Source organism: Centropristis striata, chromosome 17, assembly GCF_030273125.1.
Source record: "Centropristis striata isolate RG_2023a ecotype Rhode Island chromosome 17, C.striata_1.0, whole genome shotgun sequence".
Taxonomy (NCBI): Eukaryota; Metazoa; Chordata; class Actinopteri; order Perciformes; family Serranidae; genus Centropristis; species Centropristis striata.
This window is the reverse complement of record NC_081533.1, coordinates 23,091,520-23,110,586: the sequence shown is the minus strand read 5'-3', so window position 1 is coordinate 23,110,586 and position 19,067 is coordinate 23,091,520. Positions and strand designations below refer to the sequence as shown.

General features: G+C 39.1%; 1 protein-coding gene across 1 annotated transcript in view; it reads left to right on the top strand.

Moving 5' to 3' along the window:
* Nucleotides 1-19,067, top strand: part of ppp2r5b (protein phosphatase 2, regulatory subunit B', beta) — a 48,377-nt gene that overhangs the window by 2,770 nt on the left and 26,540 nt on the right. The window lies entirely within an intron of this gene.

The window sequence follows — 19,067 nt, the reverse complement described above, 5'->3', positions numbered from 1 at the left end:
TGGTGTTTCACAATCGCAGAGAAGTAGGATGCTGTAATCAGCCGCAATTTTACCAATCAATTTAAGGCAATTTAACAAAAATGTCACACACTTTCTGCTCTCCCCATATATCTTAGGGCTTTTGGTGGTTGGTTGCAGGGCTGTAGTACTTGGGTGCTGTCTGGATCTCAAGACCACTTTTTTGAAATCTTGGTCTCATGCCTTGTTGGCCTCCAAATTGTGTTGCTCTCACAAGTTATTCCTGGCTGCAGATCCAGGATCATCTGTACAGAATGTTTCCTGATTGGCGGATTCTACCTACATGATGCGTTACATTAGTTTGATGCTAGAAGTTTCGTTTAAAGGTAGATTATTTCTGTCAATCGTAACTCCTTAATACCTCTATTAGCATTGGAAAGACCCTATTATGGTCATGAAAAGGAGTTAGGATTAGCTCTGGACTGGATCTTTACTTAGTCTCGACTTCCTTTGGACGTCGTGGATCAACTGGGCCAGTTGGTCAACAAAACAAGCCATATTAAGATGTCACCTTGGACTCTAATTACGAATCTATTAGTAAAAAAACATATAGCAAATGAATCCATAATCAAGGTAATCGTCAGTTGCATCCCTGTGAAGGTTCACTCCGAGTGAACATCAGCATGAGTAGTGGGCAAAAAGAACAATTAAAAAAAGTTACTCATTACTGATAAAATGACTAAAGATGGATAAAGAATGGATAAATAATATGGATTAATTAAAACTTTAAAGCCACATTATGCCATTTTGAGTGAAAATTGTCTCATTCTTTCTCTTACAAATGAAAATTTTTACATCTAAAATGTACCCTTACTTATAAACTCAGAGGTTTTTCTTCTGCAGCCCCACTTTAGCTTTTAATGGCTAATGTTTGATGTTGTTGTGGAACTTAGTCAGCTCTCACATCATAGCTCCTCTTTCCATGTGCTACTGTAGCTATGTTTCTGCTTTTACTGCACAGCCGCTTTAACCCCTAAAAGATATTTTCTTGCTAGACTTTGTGTTTAAATAGAGATGTCTGAATCAATATTTTTGTACCTTTTCTATCCACACGGTAAACAAGATCTATCCCTTCACATTCCTTCTCCTTTTCTATATTTGCTTTCACAAAGGCTGTTCTATCTCTATTCACCTTCACCTCTTTGTCACATATCTTTTGTCTCTTTCTGTGTAACCTGTGTGTGCTGTACAAGGGCACATTTCAAGTCCTCATATATGCCTGTGACCCCTCTTTATAAGGTTACTCTCCCTTTCATGTAACCTGCAATCTCTTCCCATTAACCCTCTAAGAGGAGAAGACCTTTCCGCTTCTAGAGACGGTACAAGGTGCGTGTGGCTGTGTGAATGTGTTTTTACACCTCATTTCACCAGCTTTGACTTCCTCTCAGGCCTGTGAGCGAGGGGCGTGTGCAGCAGGATTATAGAGGGTTTTTATTGCATCTTACTGCACCTTCAGTTTAGATCTTTCTGTGCATACAAACTGTAGCCTTTCATAGACAGAAGTCCCAGTTATCACATGGCTGCTGCACCGCTGCGGCACTGTTTCTGGATCCCCAGGAGGAACTGATAGTAAGATCCTGCAGCACCGGCGCAGGAGAAAAGCCTGGTGTGGGGAAGTCTGTAATGGCCAGTATGTAGGCCAAGTGTAGACAGACTTGTGGGTGTTTTGCCCTCCAGGGAATCACATTCCCATTGTTAATTTGAACTACTCCTCCTGTTAACAGCGACAAATCTCTTTCACTTTAAACCTTGAGCAGCGCTTCATTCCTGCAGTTTCTGGCTGAATATGAAACATATTATACACAGAAAGACATATAAACGGTATACAACAATGAAAAATATGTGATGTATCCAGCCTTGAAACAGCTTCAAGTGATGAACCCTCCCTTGTAATGCATCAATTTTGTTGCTTGATGCTGTATTATAGACAGCTAGCTGGAGAAAAACATTTTCAGCACAGCTACAAAAGATTGACAGCAGGGAATGCTTAAAATTACCAAAAGTGAACATCAATTTTAAAATCTGTCTCAGAAAGAGCAAGAGCCTCAATGTTCTGGACCAATTTTAACAGTCAAAAGTTGAAGAAATGCATCATAGAAGAGGTAGACATACTGTTTTCTAGCCTCAATTGATCACAATGCAGTCACAGATTACATGTTTCCAGATCTGTCATTAGTAGTGAGTGAACCTATTGCCTTAAACCAAACCACAATCCTTTCCTAACCCTAACCAAGTAGTTTTGTTGCCTAATCCCACAAAAACAAAGGACATTCACCCAGGAGGCCGCTGTTCATGTCCTGTGTGGAACCAAAAGTTAACTTTTACCTTGTGTATATGTAACCTTACATTGGGCAAGTTACATTACTTATCCAAATCCACAATCATTTCCTAATCCTAACCAAGTAGTTTTATTGCCTAAACCCACAAAATAGATTGTTCACCCAAGAGAGCATTTTTCGTGTCCTGTGTGGGGATAAAAAAAGTTGCCAATGACTTTTACGTTCTAGTTTAAATTATGTAACATTACGCACTCATCCCCGCGACCCGAGTGCGCATAAGCTAAGGATAATAAGGATAATGAATGAAAAAAAGGATGAATACGTATTTATGTAACTTAACCACAATCTTTTCCTAAACCTGAGTAGTTTTGATTCCTCAACCTAACCAATCATCATCAACATACTTACTTTTAACTCAACCCAAGTTTTTTCCTGTGAACGTGGAAGTTTATTTTTGAAAAGACACCGTCACATGCAAAACTGACGCTCAAGGGCATGATAGCATGAAGCGTAGTGCCATGGAGCAAGCTGCTTTATTTGAAGGGTTAGGAGTGGGAATATGGTGATGAAAATGAAGTAACATGCCACTTCATTGTTCAATCCCTCTGCTAAATGCAACTGGAACACTGAACTAACCAATAAAAGAGCAGCAGAGATAGTCAAGGCAGCCAATTAATGCACAGATGAAGGCTGAAGGATACAGGGTTCCTATAATCCCTTTTACAGTGTATTAATGTTTGGCTACAGGCCTGCAGCAAACACATGCACAGGCATTTCACCCTTTCTGTACACTGTGTTCTTGGACCAGTGCTTGACTTCAAAGTGGTTGCATTGTGCTGCAGTGGGCAGTTTATGTCTATACCAATGGATATACTTGTTTTACATGCAATCCATGGTAAGTTTTCATTCAAGGTCTTTTAATAAAAATACCCTTCATGTAAAAGCCAATCCTGTCTGTCTTTCGGTTGGCATTTGTGTTGTGTATTCTCAAGAGATTGATCACTTTCTTTACCGCTATTAGCAGTCGCTTCATTTCAAGTGGTTTTTCTACCCTCCCACTGTCTAAATGTTCTAAATGTCTAAATGGAGCTTTAATGTAAGTACTGCTGAATATTTTCAGACAGGGCCCCAAATGAGATGATGATTAAGTCACTCCGAGGCACCGGGGCTCGATAAACTTAGTGCTTCTCTGGGACCTAGGCAAATTAAAATATGTAATATCTGCTCTCACACAGACACAGAACCACCAAATGAGTATAAGAAATGTTTTCAGACATGGTGAAAGCATTTCTGTCCATCACATTTAATAATAAAATACTTTAGATTAGCTTTCAGTAAAGATGGCACTGGGAGTGAATGCTGCTGGAAACTAGCCCAGTAGACCTAACTGGTTACGTTCACACCAAAGCTGAAGCAAATTTATGCCTGCATTGCTAGTGCAAGATTGACAGAATTGCAGGACTATTTGTGTTTATACACTTCCTGTGGCATAACTCCTCTGACAGAATGCACACATTGACATTAATTGTTTAATCTAAATAGTCAGTAAACCGTCAAGACAGACAGTCAAACTCTGTCTGTCTATCTATCTATCTATCTATCTATCTATCTATCTATCTATCTGTCTATCTGTCTATCTTGCTAGCTAAACTGCAAGCTAGCTAATCAGCTAGCTTTTTAGCTATTTTAAAATAAACAACGTGCTAACGTTGAGCATTGACAAATTATTTACTTAAAAATAACAAAATTTAGTAGTAAGAGACTGACAATTGCTTTAAGACAACATAGATACTACCAAGAACAACTAACTTAACAGTTATATTTTGTAAAACTAGTCTTGCTAATATTCTGCCATGACGTCAGCCTTGCTTTCATTAATACAATTGCCAAACTCATGTAAAATAAATCATGCCTCATAGCTGATCATATAAGATGTTGTTTGCACCAGATTTATTGGAGGTTATTCTCGAGTTGGTCCTTGGCTTCATCCTGGTTGTCCTCCTCCTTGTCTTGAGTTACACTGCAGCTCTCTGTCTAACCAGAGAACAGGCTGTTAGCTCAGCGCTCCTCCCCAGCTGCGATGCTCTCCCCTGGGGCTACAGACACCAGTCAGGCTTCCCGGTCACGGATGTTGTGCTGTTGCTGGCAGGCTAACCAGACTAAGGTCACATTCCTGCCCAACGTCTGATCAGCAGATATACAAACTTATGTTTAAGATTTTTGTCTTGTTTATACACTAAAGACATTTTTATTTTATTTTTTCAGCACAGAAAAAATTTAACAAACTTCCTCTGTCCATCAACAGTGGAGGATCCTGCAACCAGCAGCAGTACTACATTCATTGCTTTTGACCTTGAGATAGCCTCAGTTTCAAACCTCGTAGCAGTTCAGTTGTAGACCTCTTCCCCTGCTGGCCACTCCTTACACTGTGTTAAAATGAAAAATACATATTATCTGTATAATGAAAAACATAATAATACACATTATAAATATATATGCTGCACACAGCATACACCGCAATCAGAATGCGATCTGCTTTGCCAGACCACTAGGCCTGCATTTTGATTTGACTTACAGTAAGTATGAGTCATCCAGGTGAAAATACGCTCACGGTGTGACTGTTAAAAAAAAAAATACACTTGAGGAATAAAACATGTCATCAGCAAGGACGGAAACATATCCCCACCAGCAGAAATATCCTGATTTAATGTAGAAACTTCACAGTAGGAGCATCAACACTGTGTATAGAAATAGTAAAAATAAAACTAGAAAAAAATCACTGCAGGTAGCTCTATAAAAGAAATATAATATAATAGAAATGTAGTAGAAATGTGATTTGTATAGCAAATTACCATGATAAGGGATGTAGGTTAGGAACAGGTTTGACATTTGTGGTTGCAGTAGGTCAGAGATTCTATTCTGAGCCGAGTGAGGATAAAATCTTCCAGAGGCACCAAGTATTTGTTAAAGTCTGAGTGTGTTATTGTGTAAAGTATGAATGTATGCAGGGTGATCATGGGACACTTTCTGGTCTATCTTGAGATCTCGGGGAACAGTGTTGCTGCCAGAAGCTACCTCAGCAGGAGCTCAGAGAGAAAACATACAAAACAGACTTTCTGCTCCTTTTGGCCCAGCGGCACATTCTGCCAGCCTCCTCTCCTGAACAGTTTTACTAAGCTCACATTGACTTTGTGACGTTGGTAAATGTGATAAAAGTGTATAGCTGACATTACTCAATGTGCAATATGTTTGAAGGCTCATGCCTGTTTTATTAAAAAACACAATCGGCCTAATTTCTAAATTAAAGAAGGACATCAGCGAACATGTATATGCATTTGGAAGTCACATGATGATCATATTAAAACTATTCCTGAATCTGTGTGTCACATGAGCCACTAGTTTAGTCGTCCTAGTTAAAAGAGAAACAACATTGCGTCAGCCGCATCATCTGATCTGGAAAACGGCAGCAGAAGAACCCAAAAAACATTAAATAGTCCAATTTTTTTTTTAACACAGCTGTTTCTCACAGTCAACTTTGGCGTTGGATTCCATCTCATCAAAAATTGATACCTAGTTGTTTATTATTATCTCCCACACCAATGTGAAAGCAGGAGAGCAGCAGGCCTTAATTGCTGTTTTGAAAATGAATCAACATGCTCAGCTCCAGTATGCTCATTTGGGTGCCGCTGAATCCTCAAAACAGCAAAACAGAAAAAAAAACATTCATAGAAAAGCACTCACATCAAGTAATTGATATATAGAGGGTTTATGCAAACACGCTTCAGCATGCAAACTTACACCACCATTTCTAATTGCTGTCTTAACCATGCAAAAGAAATATCCATATAACAAAACCGCCATGCATGATGGTTTCTGTCCTTGACGTTGGCTGCCAGCAGAAGTAGCTTTTCAAATAGTTGCTGAGTGGCTTCAAATAACTATGTGAGGCCCTAAAGGATGTTGTGTTGAGCTTACAGAATGTTAAATCTCCCGCACCTGCACAAAATCCATCCTGCTGGTTGGCGTTAGCATTAAAGCATCTCTAAATGCCACGAAACACCCCGTAGATATGAGACGAGCACTACAGACAATGTAATTGAGTGAGCCTTTGTTGCACAGATGGCGAGTTGAACCGGAGTGAGATAACAGGAAGAATTAAATGTTGACATTTTAGGTAGAGTAGTCATGTGAAACATCAGTGTACGTGCTCAACTCAGACACAATGATCCCTATTGCAGAACAGCAGGCAGTCAATCTCTGTGCATCCAAACATTTGTCTGATGATGCTATCAGCCCACTGGATGCTGTTTTACAGGTCAAAGTGTGCTTTCGCAAGCCTTCTGTTTCTATGAAATGATAGGAAATGCATCTAAAATGCTCCCACTGCTGTCTGTGAAAGAACAAAAATACACTGCCGCTTGCCTTTCATAATCGACTCAAAAATGGGCCGTTTTCACAGCTAACAATGAGGGGATTAGGAGGAAAAACATGCCGTCAGACATCCCCGTTATGAAATCTTCAAGAACATCTCATGAAATAAAACAGGGAAGAGTTTCATTTTACCAGCCTTTAAGATTTTCAAAAATACTTTTTTTAATGTAAAAGCTTTGGTTTGAAGTGAAAAAACAACACGGTTGCACTGATGTCTGACAACTTCACACATTCTCTCTAAACTGTTATTTAACGGAAGAAGACAATTTATTTGAATTTTAAAATGAATCCTGTTACATTTTCACTTAATTATGAGACAGAAGCTCGTACAAATATGCCTCTTGTATAAACTGTTTACATTTATTGTCCTTATTAACAACTGACTTTGCTCACGTACAATTTCTCAGCAAGCAACCGACAGTTAACAAGCTAGGTAGTTCCTTATTTCAAAGGGTCCTATGACCTCCAGTTCTACATATGTGCTCTCCTACGGTCATATGTTCCTGTGCTCTGTATTTGCTTAATTTGACATTGGTAAGGTTTAGAACTTTATAAGGTAAGAACACAGGACCCTGGGAACATAATAAAAATATAGGACCCTTGGAACATACTCAGAACTTAGGACCCTGATAACATACTAAGAACTTAGGACCCTTGGAAATACTAAGAACTTAAGACTCTTGGAACATACTAAGAACTTAGGACCCTGAGAACATACTAAGAACTTAGGACCATGAGAACATACTTAGAACACAGAACCCTAGGAACATACTAAGAACTTAGGACTCTAAGAACACACTATAAATATAGGACCCTTGGGACATATTAAGAACTTAGAACCCTGAGAACATACTAAGAACACATGACCTTAGGAACATACTAAGAATTTAGGACCCTTGGAATATACTAAGAATATAGGACCCTAAGAACATACTAACAACAAAGGACCCTAGGAACATACTAATAACTTAGGACCCTTGGAACATACTAAGAATATAGGACCCTAAGAACATACTAAGAACAAAGGACCCTAGGGACGTACTAAAAATATAGGACCCTTGGAACATACTAAGAACACAGGATCCTAAGAACATACTCAAAATATAGGACCATAGGAACATACTAAGAACTTAGGACCCTGAGAACATACTTAGAATATAGGACCCTAGGAACATACTCAAAATATAGGACCCTAAAAATTTACTAAGAACTTAGGACCCTGAGAACATACTAAGAATATAGGACCCTTGGAACATACTAAAAACGTAAGACCCTGAGAACATACTGAGAACACAGGACCCTAGGAACATACTAATAACTTAGGACCCTTGGAACATACTAAGAATATAGGACCCTACGAACATACTAAGAACTTAGGACCCTGAGAACATACTAAGAATATAGGACCCTTGGAACATACTAAAACTTAGGACCCTGAGAACATACTAAGAACACAGGACCCTAGGAACATACTAAGAACACAGGACCCTAGGAACATACTAATAACTTAGGACCCTTGGAACATACTAAGAACACAGGAACCTAAGAACATACGAAGAGCTTAGGACCCTGGGAACATATTTAGAATATAGGACCCTTGGAACATACTAAAAACTTAGGGCCGTAAGAACAAACTAAGAACACAGGACCCTAGTGATGTGATAGAGGCTAAAATAAAGTGTTACAATAAAGAGGAGAGCCATAAAGTCATGAAAAATTATCCAGCAATGTCCATCACGAGGCAATACTTACAGTACTTAAGTTTGCAAACATTTCCATACATTAGCCACCATATTTAATTTGCAATACTAGATGAAAAATGCTTTTTATTTGTAAAAAAGAAAAAAAATGCGTATAATAATTTTTTATCTTTTAAAAGTTGCTGGCTGTAAAACTAAAACTTGCAAAGTGAAGGCACTTTGAGCAACATGTCATAATATTCATAATATTGTAGTCTAGCGTACAGCATGTTGCAACAGAGATAATCTGCAGATAAAGTGATTCAGTTGGTACAAATTGCCCCACGTAGCTGCTTCTGATAAATATCCCAGCGCCTTTCAGTTGTGTTTCCCTGCTTAGATGTAATTTCTGTTCCTCAGTTTCTGTATCTGTTTCCTCAGACCACGACTTTTCCAAAATGACATATTGCCAATACAACATGTAACACATCACATGTCAAGCTGCATGTGAGGAAATGTTTGCGTGTGTTTACCATTTTGTTTGTCCAGCATGTGTGTTTGTCTACATTATGATAATGACTGTACGGCAGGCTCTGTTTTAAATGTGCTGTTTACTGTAAAACAGTCACCTTCTCACACAGATTGTATGTGGGAGATCCAATGACTGTGTGTGTGTGTGTGTGTGTGTAAGGGAGAGGCCAGCTGGATGTGCCTGGTATTGGGTTGCAGAAGCTCATGGAGTAGTTTTTGCTCTATGACGGTCTCAGATCAATTAAGAGGGAGAGTGAGGGGGAAAGTGAGGGGGGAGGGGGGTGATGAAAGAAATGGAGTGGATGAGGAAAGAGGAAATGACTGAACATTAAGTTGACAGGTGGAGGAGGAACAGTGGGAGGAGGAGAGACGGCGAGATAAAAAATAAAAATAAAGGCAGAGGATATTGCAGGGGGCAGGATGTAATGAAACGGCTAACGATGCAATAACCACAACTGCTGCTGTGTCACCGAAGAAAGAGTTGATTATTAAAGGAACACTCGGGCAAATAATCACTCTGATTGAATAACCACACTGTATTGAAGGAAATTATTAAAGAAGATTTACTATGAATCGCAGCCAGCTTTTTAAAAAACAGGCTCAGGCTCAATCAAGGAAGAGAAAATGTGAGATTTCTTTTTACACTGCAGCAGTGTGGAAAGCACCACGCCTGATGGAGATGCTGCGCTGCAAACCAACACATTATTATTCAACAAGTGAGAGTTACAATGCTGCTAATCAAATGTTGAGGATGTCTACTGCTGGGATAACCATCTCCCATATTTGTTTACTAACTGTCTCCGATTTGTGTTTACATTTCGAACAGCAAATATTGCCTCAAGAGGAGAATTTCAGTATCTAAATTTCCTGAAAGTCACTCTGCGGTCAAAATGAATTTGGCACTTTTGGATTAAAGAAACCTTTAGCAAAAGTCTGCTTTTATTGATACTAACTGAAATGTATTTATTGATAGTGAATCAGGTAATTACAGGGGGAGTAAGCGACAAACAAATTACAGACAACACTGCACACAGATATGAAGCACAGCCTGTAACACCCAGTTAGTCTTGGTTCATTATACTGTGTGGTGGAAATGTGTATTATTAGTATCATTGGATTATTTAAAGATGGGCTTAGCGCGCCACTTAATCTTCTGCCATGACTTAGCCTCCTCTCACTGCCTTTGTTAAAGAGAGAATGGGACTTTTCTGTCTGTACATCCCTTGAATACAGCACATAAAGACTTCCTTTTAAATCCATGGCCGTTACAGTACAATGCCATTTTAAAAGCAAGGGTCTCCAGATACAGTAGCTGTTACTTTCACTGTTAATCAGTGATGAATCAGTAGCCTAAAATATAGTAAGAATTTTGTCAATTTGTTAAAAATTTAAACCCTTCCATCAATACTGCATCCAATGACTCATCATTCTGGTAATTTTCGGTGAAGCTGATTTTGACCTTGTAAAAAGTCCTGTAACACTCATTATTCAAAGTCCCCATCTTTGACGGAAAAAAACAGCAGTTTCTATTGCTCAAGGTCCATATTTTCCGTCTTTCAACCACATCCCACGGTTTTTATTAGTACATTTAAATGTACTTCCTTTCTATGATATAACAACTTGGATTTGCTAACGTGGACTGAGATACCGTTGAAAGGGAGTAAGTCAAAGCCGGTGCCTGTGTCCTGCACCAACAGTTTTTATTGTAACCTTGTTCTTTTCTCTTAACCTTTGGATAGGATGGTGCTGTAAAACCTTTTCAGAGCATTAAACGGGTTGTGACGCGGGCTACAGCAGCACCGTGTTGAAAACAGCACGTGTCAGATTTTGCAGGATATCACACGAATCACGCTGCAAATGTTTTTGCCGTAAATCTAATGAATCCTTTCATGAGAATATGTTGAGCAGCTAAATGCTTCACTATGTTCACAGCTTTTAGTGATAGCCAGTTAGCGCTAACCATGAAACACTAATTGAAGAAAAACAAGATGCTGATTCATATCGCCAAAATAAGGAGCTAAAAGATGAGAAAATGGTCCATTTAGCTGAAAAGAAGTACAGAGTTTAGGCCAATTCACTAAAAATATGTTGCTTCTAATACAAATACTTTATACTACATATTAAAAGATGGTTTAGCCATGATATTAAAAAGAACAGGAAAAAAGCAGAATGAAAGACTTCAAGAACAAGTTCTGTAGTAGCACTGATAGATTAAGGCTAATATATACTCCGCAAGAACAGAGACATTTGTTAGTTCTGGCCAGGACATTACATACTTGACGAGAAACTCATAGGGCCCTCTCACTACAGCACACTTCAAATTTAAATTTCTGACCATCACACAATCATTGTCGGACACCACACAAGAAAAAAGCTCTGCCCAGATGACGTGTCAAGAAAAGAATGATGTCAATCTATTCTTTCCCTCCTGGAGAGAGATTACAAATTTCTCTGTTTTTGTGGAGTATGTATTAGCCTTAACTGGTAGCTGCTAAATTTCTGCTGTTTGGTACTGAGCAGGCAGTGTAAGATTATTTTTTATAGCATTTGGAGTTGGAGAAGAGGTTACAGAGTGTGCTGAGACTGAACCAAAACAGTAAAGTTGTGAGCCCTAAAACCAAAACAATGAGCTGAAAGAGGCTAAAACGCTCTGCAGGTACAGGGGACGGCAGAGCCATGTGATAATGCCCTGTGGAGTGTGGAAAGAAAAGATATTGAAAAAAAGTAGCATATAAAACATCAGCATTGCCATTTTACTGTTGATGAGATTGATTTTTTGACACTGAAAACAGTGTAGAATTTGGAAACCAGTCTCTATTTTTTGTTATGTCAGGAGTGAAAATTCTACATCCAAATAAAATTTGAATAATTTGCTCCCTGGTCTGAGACCGATCTGTCCACCAAATGCAATGAAAATCTGTTCATAGGTTGGTGAGCTCTCCCGCTGACAGACAGACAGGCTAACGGAGAGGAATAAAACTCAGCAGAGAACACAAACATGTCAAATTTCTGTCAGCAGGTCCGGCTTGATTACCATTAACAGACTGTATGTACAACTCTGTTTACATGTTGTATGCTAATGCCCAGCCGGTCTCATTACCTATTCCAAGTGACGACTTCCAAGTATTTCCTGCTCTAATTTAAAGCAGCGGAATGGTTCGTGCTGTTCTTTCTCGCAAGATAAATTGCTGTTTACTCTTCTTGAAAATCTCAAGAGTGGTGACAAGAGGGGCGATGCAGCCAATTGCTCATGATAACATCCCACCTTATTTGATAGAGAATGCAAGATAATGTGTCATAGATGTTTCTTAGCCAGTTTGTGATGCAGTAGATTCATTATAAGGAGGATTAGATTACTTAGAGATGGACTTAAAGCGTCACTTAAACCCCTTAAGGTGATATTTATACTACTACACTGCATGGTGTCTCACTTCTGATAGCTGCTGAAGCTGCCTTCTACTATTTATACATGTGTCTCTCTCTTGCTCTCCTTCTTTATCTGCCTCTATCCCCTTCTATCTCTTTCTCCCCCTCCCTCCCCATCCTCTCTTCCTCTCTGCGTCACTGTATCCGTGCATTGAGCATGAGTGTGTGTGCTTAATGACAGAGGTGCAGAGGCGGCTTGGATGGTGGCTAAAACAGAAGCTGTCCTCCTCTCTTTCTGTCTCTCTCTCTGTCACACACACACACACACACACACACACACACACACACACACACACACACACACACACACACACGCAGCCCCAAACAGAATAACTGTTATTTAAAGACTAGAGCTGTACTCGCTCATTGGAGAGAAAAAAAATAAAAGCTCGGAGAGAGTGATGGGTGGAGCAGACGAAGGGAAAGATGGAGATGGAGGGAGGGAAGGGAGAGAGAGAGGAAAAGAAGGGAGGTACCCTAGTGATGGAAAGATGAGAGAGAAGCAGGAGGGGATGATGTCATCTTTTAACCCTATACCGACCGCTCCCCTCTCCTTCCTCCTGTTTCCTCCCCAGATTCTTCCTCCACTCCTCTCCGTGTCTTTCTCCAGCAGGACTATATTTAGCTTTGTGCAGCTGTGTATGTGTGTGTTTTGATGCTGGCACTGCTCATTCTTATACGTTTCTGCTCCTTTCACCAAACCCACCCACCCTTCTCCCTCCTCTCGCGCTCACCATCTTTTCTACGTCATATGCTGTCTTTTCCCCGTCTGTGTTCCAGCTCTTTTTTTTCTTTTCCTCTGTGTATTTAAAGTCTGGAGATATGCCTTAATTTCCTTATCAGCAGATCCTGTGAAAAAAAACAACATTGAATGGATGCTATGAAAAAGTATCTATTCACATAAATGCGCCACACTGGATGACATGTTCCTCCATAACGAGCATGAGCAATGTAGTTTATTTTGACTAAACCCTCATCTGTCTTGCTGCCGCAAATACTTGCTTATGCACCAAATGCGTATTAATTTCGGCACTAAAAATAGTCCCCAAAAAATGCACTTTTTTTACTACTGTAATAACTGTTTACCTACAGTACTCAGCTTTTTTTTTTAGGAAATTACTTATATACTTTATATTTGGGAGCAGTTCTGAAAGGTGCAGTGTGTAATGCCTGACCACACAAAACATTAAGACATACATAATTAACCTTGCATGTCTTTAAAAATGTATAGCAAGCTTTCGAAACTTCCAATCATGCCTCATCTCATAACACTAATGCTAAGTGGTTACAATATGGTGAACCAGTCGACATTTTTTCAGCTGTTCAACTGCTGCTTCAATACAATCTAATTTTACAGTATCAAAAAAGAAAACTATCTATTAACCGCAAGACAGGAATATGCAAAATTTGACGAAATTCGATGAAACTCTGAGAGCCGATCAAAGCAACACTGCTGTCTTATAATCTTCACATGCAGTGGTCGAATATAACTAAGTACATTTACTCAATTACCGTACTTAAGTACAATTTTGAAGTATGTGTACTTTACTTGAATATTTCCATTTGATGTGACTTTATACTTCTATTCCACTACATTTTGGAGCCAAATATTGTACTTTTTACTCCACTACATTTAGCCGGCAGCTGTAGTTATTTTTCTGGCAAACATTTAATATGATAAATTTAAAGTGATGGTACATTTTTAAGTATATTAAGCAGTTATAATGAGCCCTATCTTTACAACACTGCTAACATAAATGCATCAATGCAAATAATCTAATAATATATTTAGAATATAGAAAACAATCTGAGTAGGTCCATTCTGCATAACAAGTTCCTTTACTTTTGATACTTTAAGTACATTTTGATGCGGATACTTTTGTACTTTTACCAAGTAAATTTTGAACGCAGGACTTTTACTTGTAGTGGAGTAATTACACATTTTCTGTAAAATTCTTGCCATATTTTACACATTGCACCTTTGATGATTCTTCAGAGATCTTTAGTCGGAACAAATGCACTTAGGGGTGTCCGTGAATGAAGTATAACTCATCTGAGATTGTTCACATTGTTCAGTTAAGCTTAATACAGAGAAATGGAAAAGGAGGGACAGGGAGGCAGAACGGGCCAGAATAAACCCAACTGAGCCAGACGTGACAAGTGCAGAGCATTTCTAATTGAATGTTAGGCAATAGAATGTTTTCTAGTTTAATTGCTGATATTATCATACAGCACTCCTCAGTATTTGCAAAATTTAAAGTAATCCAGTAGCTTAATTTGCAAAGAAGTGCCATGGGACTTGTGTCAGATTTGTTTGGTCTCTTCCCAGTATGTCTCTGTTATTGTTACAACTTTTTTTTTCGTAATTGCTTTTTTACCACCTACAGCTTCTATTGCACCCCCAGCCATCCGTGAAGAGGGAATCTCTCAATGAGTTGCCTCTCCAGAGGTTTCACACATTATTTTCCTCTCATGCACCATAGATTATTTTATTTACTCTCCTTAGACAGCTACAGGGCTTGCTTTGGAATCGCTGTCGAGACATTGTATATGCATTATATTTGGCCTTTACAGATAAATACGGCTTGATTTGCAGGATGGACCTTTGCTGAAAGCTTAGAACTCTTTTATGTGTTTGGCCTTCGATGAGCAAAACACCTTCTGGTACTCTTTACAGTCCGCCTCACCAGAAACACCCACACAACAAAACTGCTTAGAGGAAGACGTTCCCATTTCCCAATGTAATTTTACTCTATAAATTCACTTTAAAACTTACTATGAGGTCAATGATACTTTGTTGCACATTAGACATGAAATGAATAATTCTTTGTGGATGTGCATTTTGAAAAGATCCTTTATCTGCACAGTCACATGAAGAGAGAATTAAAGGAAGTAGTGTACTGATAGCTTACTCTATTAAAAAATAAACCAAGAGTGTAATTGCTTTTCTAACTGTCTGTTTTAACACGGTTTTATAATTGTAGCAATGTTATTTCGGTAATGGTGTGTCATGTTGACGATAGATAATAGACTTTCAGAGTTAATAAAGATGAAATAAATAAAGAAGTAAAACTTAATCACATGCATTTAATGTTTGGGATTTTATAGTCACAGCTAGGCTTGTTACCAATTCAGAAGAGCACTTTGGATTGTCAGGAACATGAAAATAGCTCAGTCATAAATGACTCACTTGCTGTAATTAAGATCTGAGTTAATATTCCAATCACATGACACGATATTAAAAGTTGATTTGAATGAATGGGTCTAGAGCGACCTGCGTTGACCTAATAATAGCACAGTCATGAGCAAAACCATAATCCAACCTCACTCAGTTTGGTTCCTCTGCTGCCCTATTGTGCACTGAGTTCGTGTTTTTGGACATTTCCTCCCTGTACCAGACATTAGAACAGACAGTCAGGTAATATTGATGGCCAGTTTAGCAAACATGAAAAACAGCTTTAGTCCATTTTCTTTGCCTTAAAATATGTACTGTGGCTCTGTCTGTGCCTGTCATTTCCTGACACTTTTTCTCTCCTTCATTTGCTTTTCCTTTGCTCTCTCCCACACTGGCTCTCACATGACCCAGCGAGTCTCTTCATTGCCTTCATCTTCCCTCTCTTTTTCTCACCTCCCATCTCACTCTCTGCCTCCCAAACACACATACATGCTTTTTCTTTCTCTTGTCTTTTCACCTCACTCTGTTCTTTTTTTCTCAGTCCCAGCACGGCATATCTTCATACAATTACTCTCCATTAAAAATGGATTAGATTTCACCTTCACAGTCTGTCTACATAGGGAGGGAGGAAGGGGAATGGACAGAGAAAAAGGGGGGCTATGAGAAATCAGGAGAGATAGAAAGGTAAGGAGGGGGCAGATTAGGTTGGGAATTGAAAACCGAGAGGTGGAGAAAGAAAGGAAAGCATGAGAGAGGTAGAAGGAAAGAGTGAAGCTGCAGTTATCTCAAACCAACAAAGAGCTGCAAATACAGAGGTGGCCGCCTTGCAAATTTACCCACATTTGTTCCCTAAGTAAAGTCACAAGAAATAGTTCACCCTCTTTGACGTTTCACACTTTTTTGAAAAGTTTTTTTTTCTCTGGACAAATTTGCCGACTATTGTGTGAACTTGTCTGTCACACGTTTGTCCAGTCACTGAGAAATGGCTGCAGTTCCAGAACAAATTGTCCATTCAGTACGACTCAACGGGCAGTCTCATAGATGTCTATTCTAGATGTAAAATGGAAGGTAAAGAAAAGTCACAGAGGAAGTTTATTCAGGTCACGTCATGAGTGTCGATTGGACAAAAAAAGCAGACCGCTTCCAGTGATTTAAACCTTTATACACAAACAACACACAGTCGTCTGCATGAATAACAAGTTAAAGTTCAGAGAAAGTTTCCTGAACAAAATAAAATCAGGTGAATTTAAACCCTAAATATATAAAGTTTCAAGTTAGAAAATAAGAATCATAAGGCCTTTTCAGACCACTTCCAAAAAAGTGCTGTAAAATACTGATTCCACAACAGAGTAATATTGGCGTTCATTCAAATTGCAAGTGACGAGTGCATTCAAAACAATAATGGTGGAAGAACTGCCCGTTGTGCTGTTTCTCTCTGTAGAGATTCTACATACTCAGCAAAGTTGTTCTGCATTTTACTTAACCTGATTTGATTACTGTCAGACTCAAGTTCACTCTTATTACCCGAGTGTTGGTTGCACAAATAATGTACGTCATGTATTTTCCATCTTGCCAGCTCCACTAGTTCACATTAATCCCGCCTCGAACAGTCTCCCCAATTTAACGCCTCTGTTACTACCTCTGAAATGGGTACAGAGGCAGGATCACTTGGTCCCCCCATCACGCCTCTGGCATGTTCAGACTGCAGGCGAAACGTCACAGAGGTGTAAATATCGTGGCTTGAAATGGCAGTCTGAAAGGGGCTACAGTCTTGCATTTAGGTTTTGTGGGTGTTTCCATATCAGTTATATTCAATTCCGATTCCTGCACACCTTTTCTAACCTTCAAAGTCCAACCTGGGATCTTACCAACAGCAACTAAGTCATTTTGTCATGTATCAGACTTAAAATAAATCCTGTTCAAATACAGATTCACCTATCGCCATCTGAAGTAGGCAAAGCACAGTTGGTCCTAATTGAGAGACTAAAAAGCCACTTTCAGTGTTCTAAAAAGAGTGTGTGCCTCGACACATCAAGCAAAGGGCAGTCCTTGTCTATTGTTGTGCTGCTTTGTGCCAGAGGGAGCAGATGGTCATGGTGTGCCCACAAGAGGTGATGGGGTCTGGGGCTGGAAGAGCTCCAGTCAGCCCCCCCTCCTCACCCCTCCTGTGTTTCCCACCTGGGGGTTAAGAAGGGTTAAATCTAATCTGCTCCGGCTGTGTTTGTATGTGTTTGTGTGTGAGTCTTGGATCATCCTCTTTCCAACTGCACAGTTAGTCTAGACGGCTTCTCAGTCATTAGAAAAGCTGCAGTTTTTTCTCTAACAAAGGGAGATTATTTGTTCACGGCTGTAGGTACACTGAGTAGCAGATATATTCAGTACACCTGTATGATTTGCTATCAAGTAAAGTTTTTGATGTTCACTGTTTGCTGGTACTGTGCCAGAATGGTTATTTTACTCAAATGTAATTATTAGGGTGTAGTTAGTGCTGCTCTAATATTGGATTAAATATTGTAGCTGTATTTAATCAAGTCATCTTTATTCTTTATCTTCATGGCAGAGCTTTTCTTTGTCCTTTTAAATCCCACCTCTACCTGTATTTGAACAAAAAAGAAGAACTGCACCAGATCAAACAATTTTCATTGGGGTGACCAGGATGAAACATTTTTTTCTGTTTGGATGGCACCTAAGCTTGTGTCTTAACTTACACTCAAAATCTGCTGTGTGATGGCCAAGCTTGAGTATATAGTGGCCACATGGCCACCACTAACCACTCTTTGACTCTGCCATAAATACCAATTTTCTACCAACATTGAACTGGTTTCTTTACAGTTTGCTCCAAATGTTGGCTCCCAGCTGGTACCAAAAAATAACAGGATTTCTTTCTTTTTTTTCTGATGTACGAATCATAACATCATCGTTGGGTGTGTTTAATGTCATATTGGAGTCTTGCATGTAATAGTCATTTATGTTTTCTTGTGGTTAATCGTTGGCTAGTTTTCTGAATATAAAACAACTAATTGACATAAAAAACAAACAAATCTTGCATGCAATTGATCCAATCCACCTGTGCATTGTGCAACGACCTCTTTGAATGGTTGCGCTCAAAACTGGTGAAAACACGGGCTGAGTAGATAGTAGCAAAAAAAGGTGTGTGATCCACACAGATTGCCCAGTAAGGTCTGGTCAGGTTCATTTGGATGTAGAAATCAAGTTATAGATCAGAGTCAGCCACACGTTTACGTGACAAAGCCACAGCTGGAAAAAGATTCAGAGTTTTAAACATATATTGAAAGAGGTGATCTGTTTGTGATATCCTTCCAGCTCACCATCTCCTACTTTTCTTCATGACAGTTATGACAAACATATTACACAGCATGTCATGAATATACACATACAGGCTGGAACAACTGCTGAAAATCCCTAAAAAAGGAGACGTTTTTGATATGTCTTGTGTGTATTTTCATATAATTTATCTCAATATAGATCAGCCTGAGACCAAACTTCACATATATCTCACTTATATAG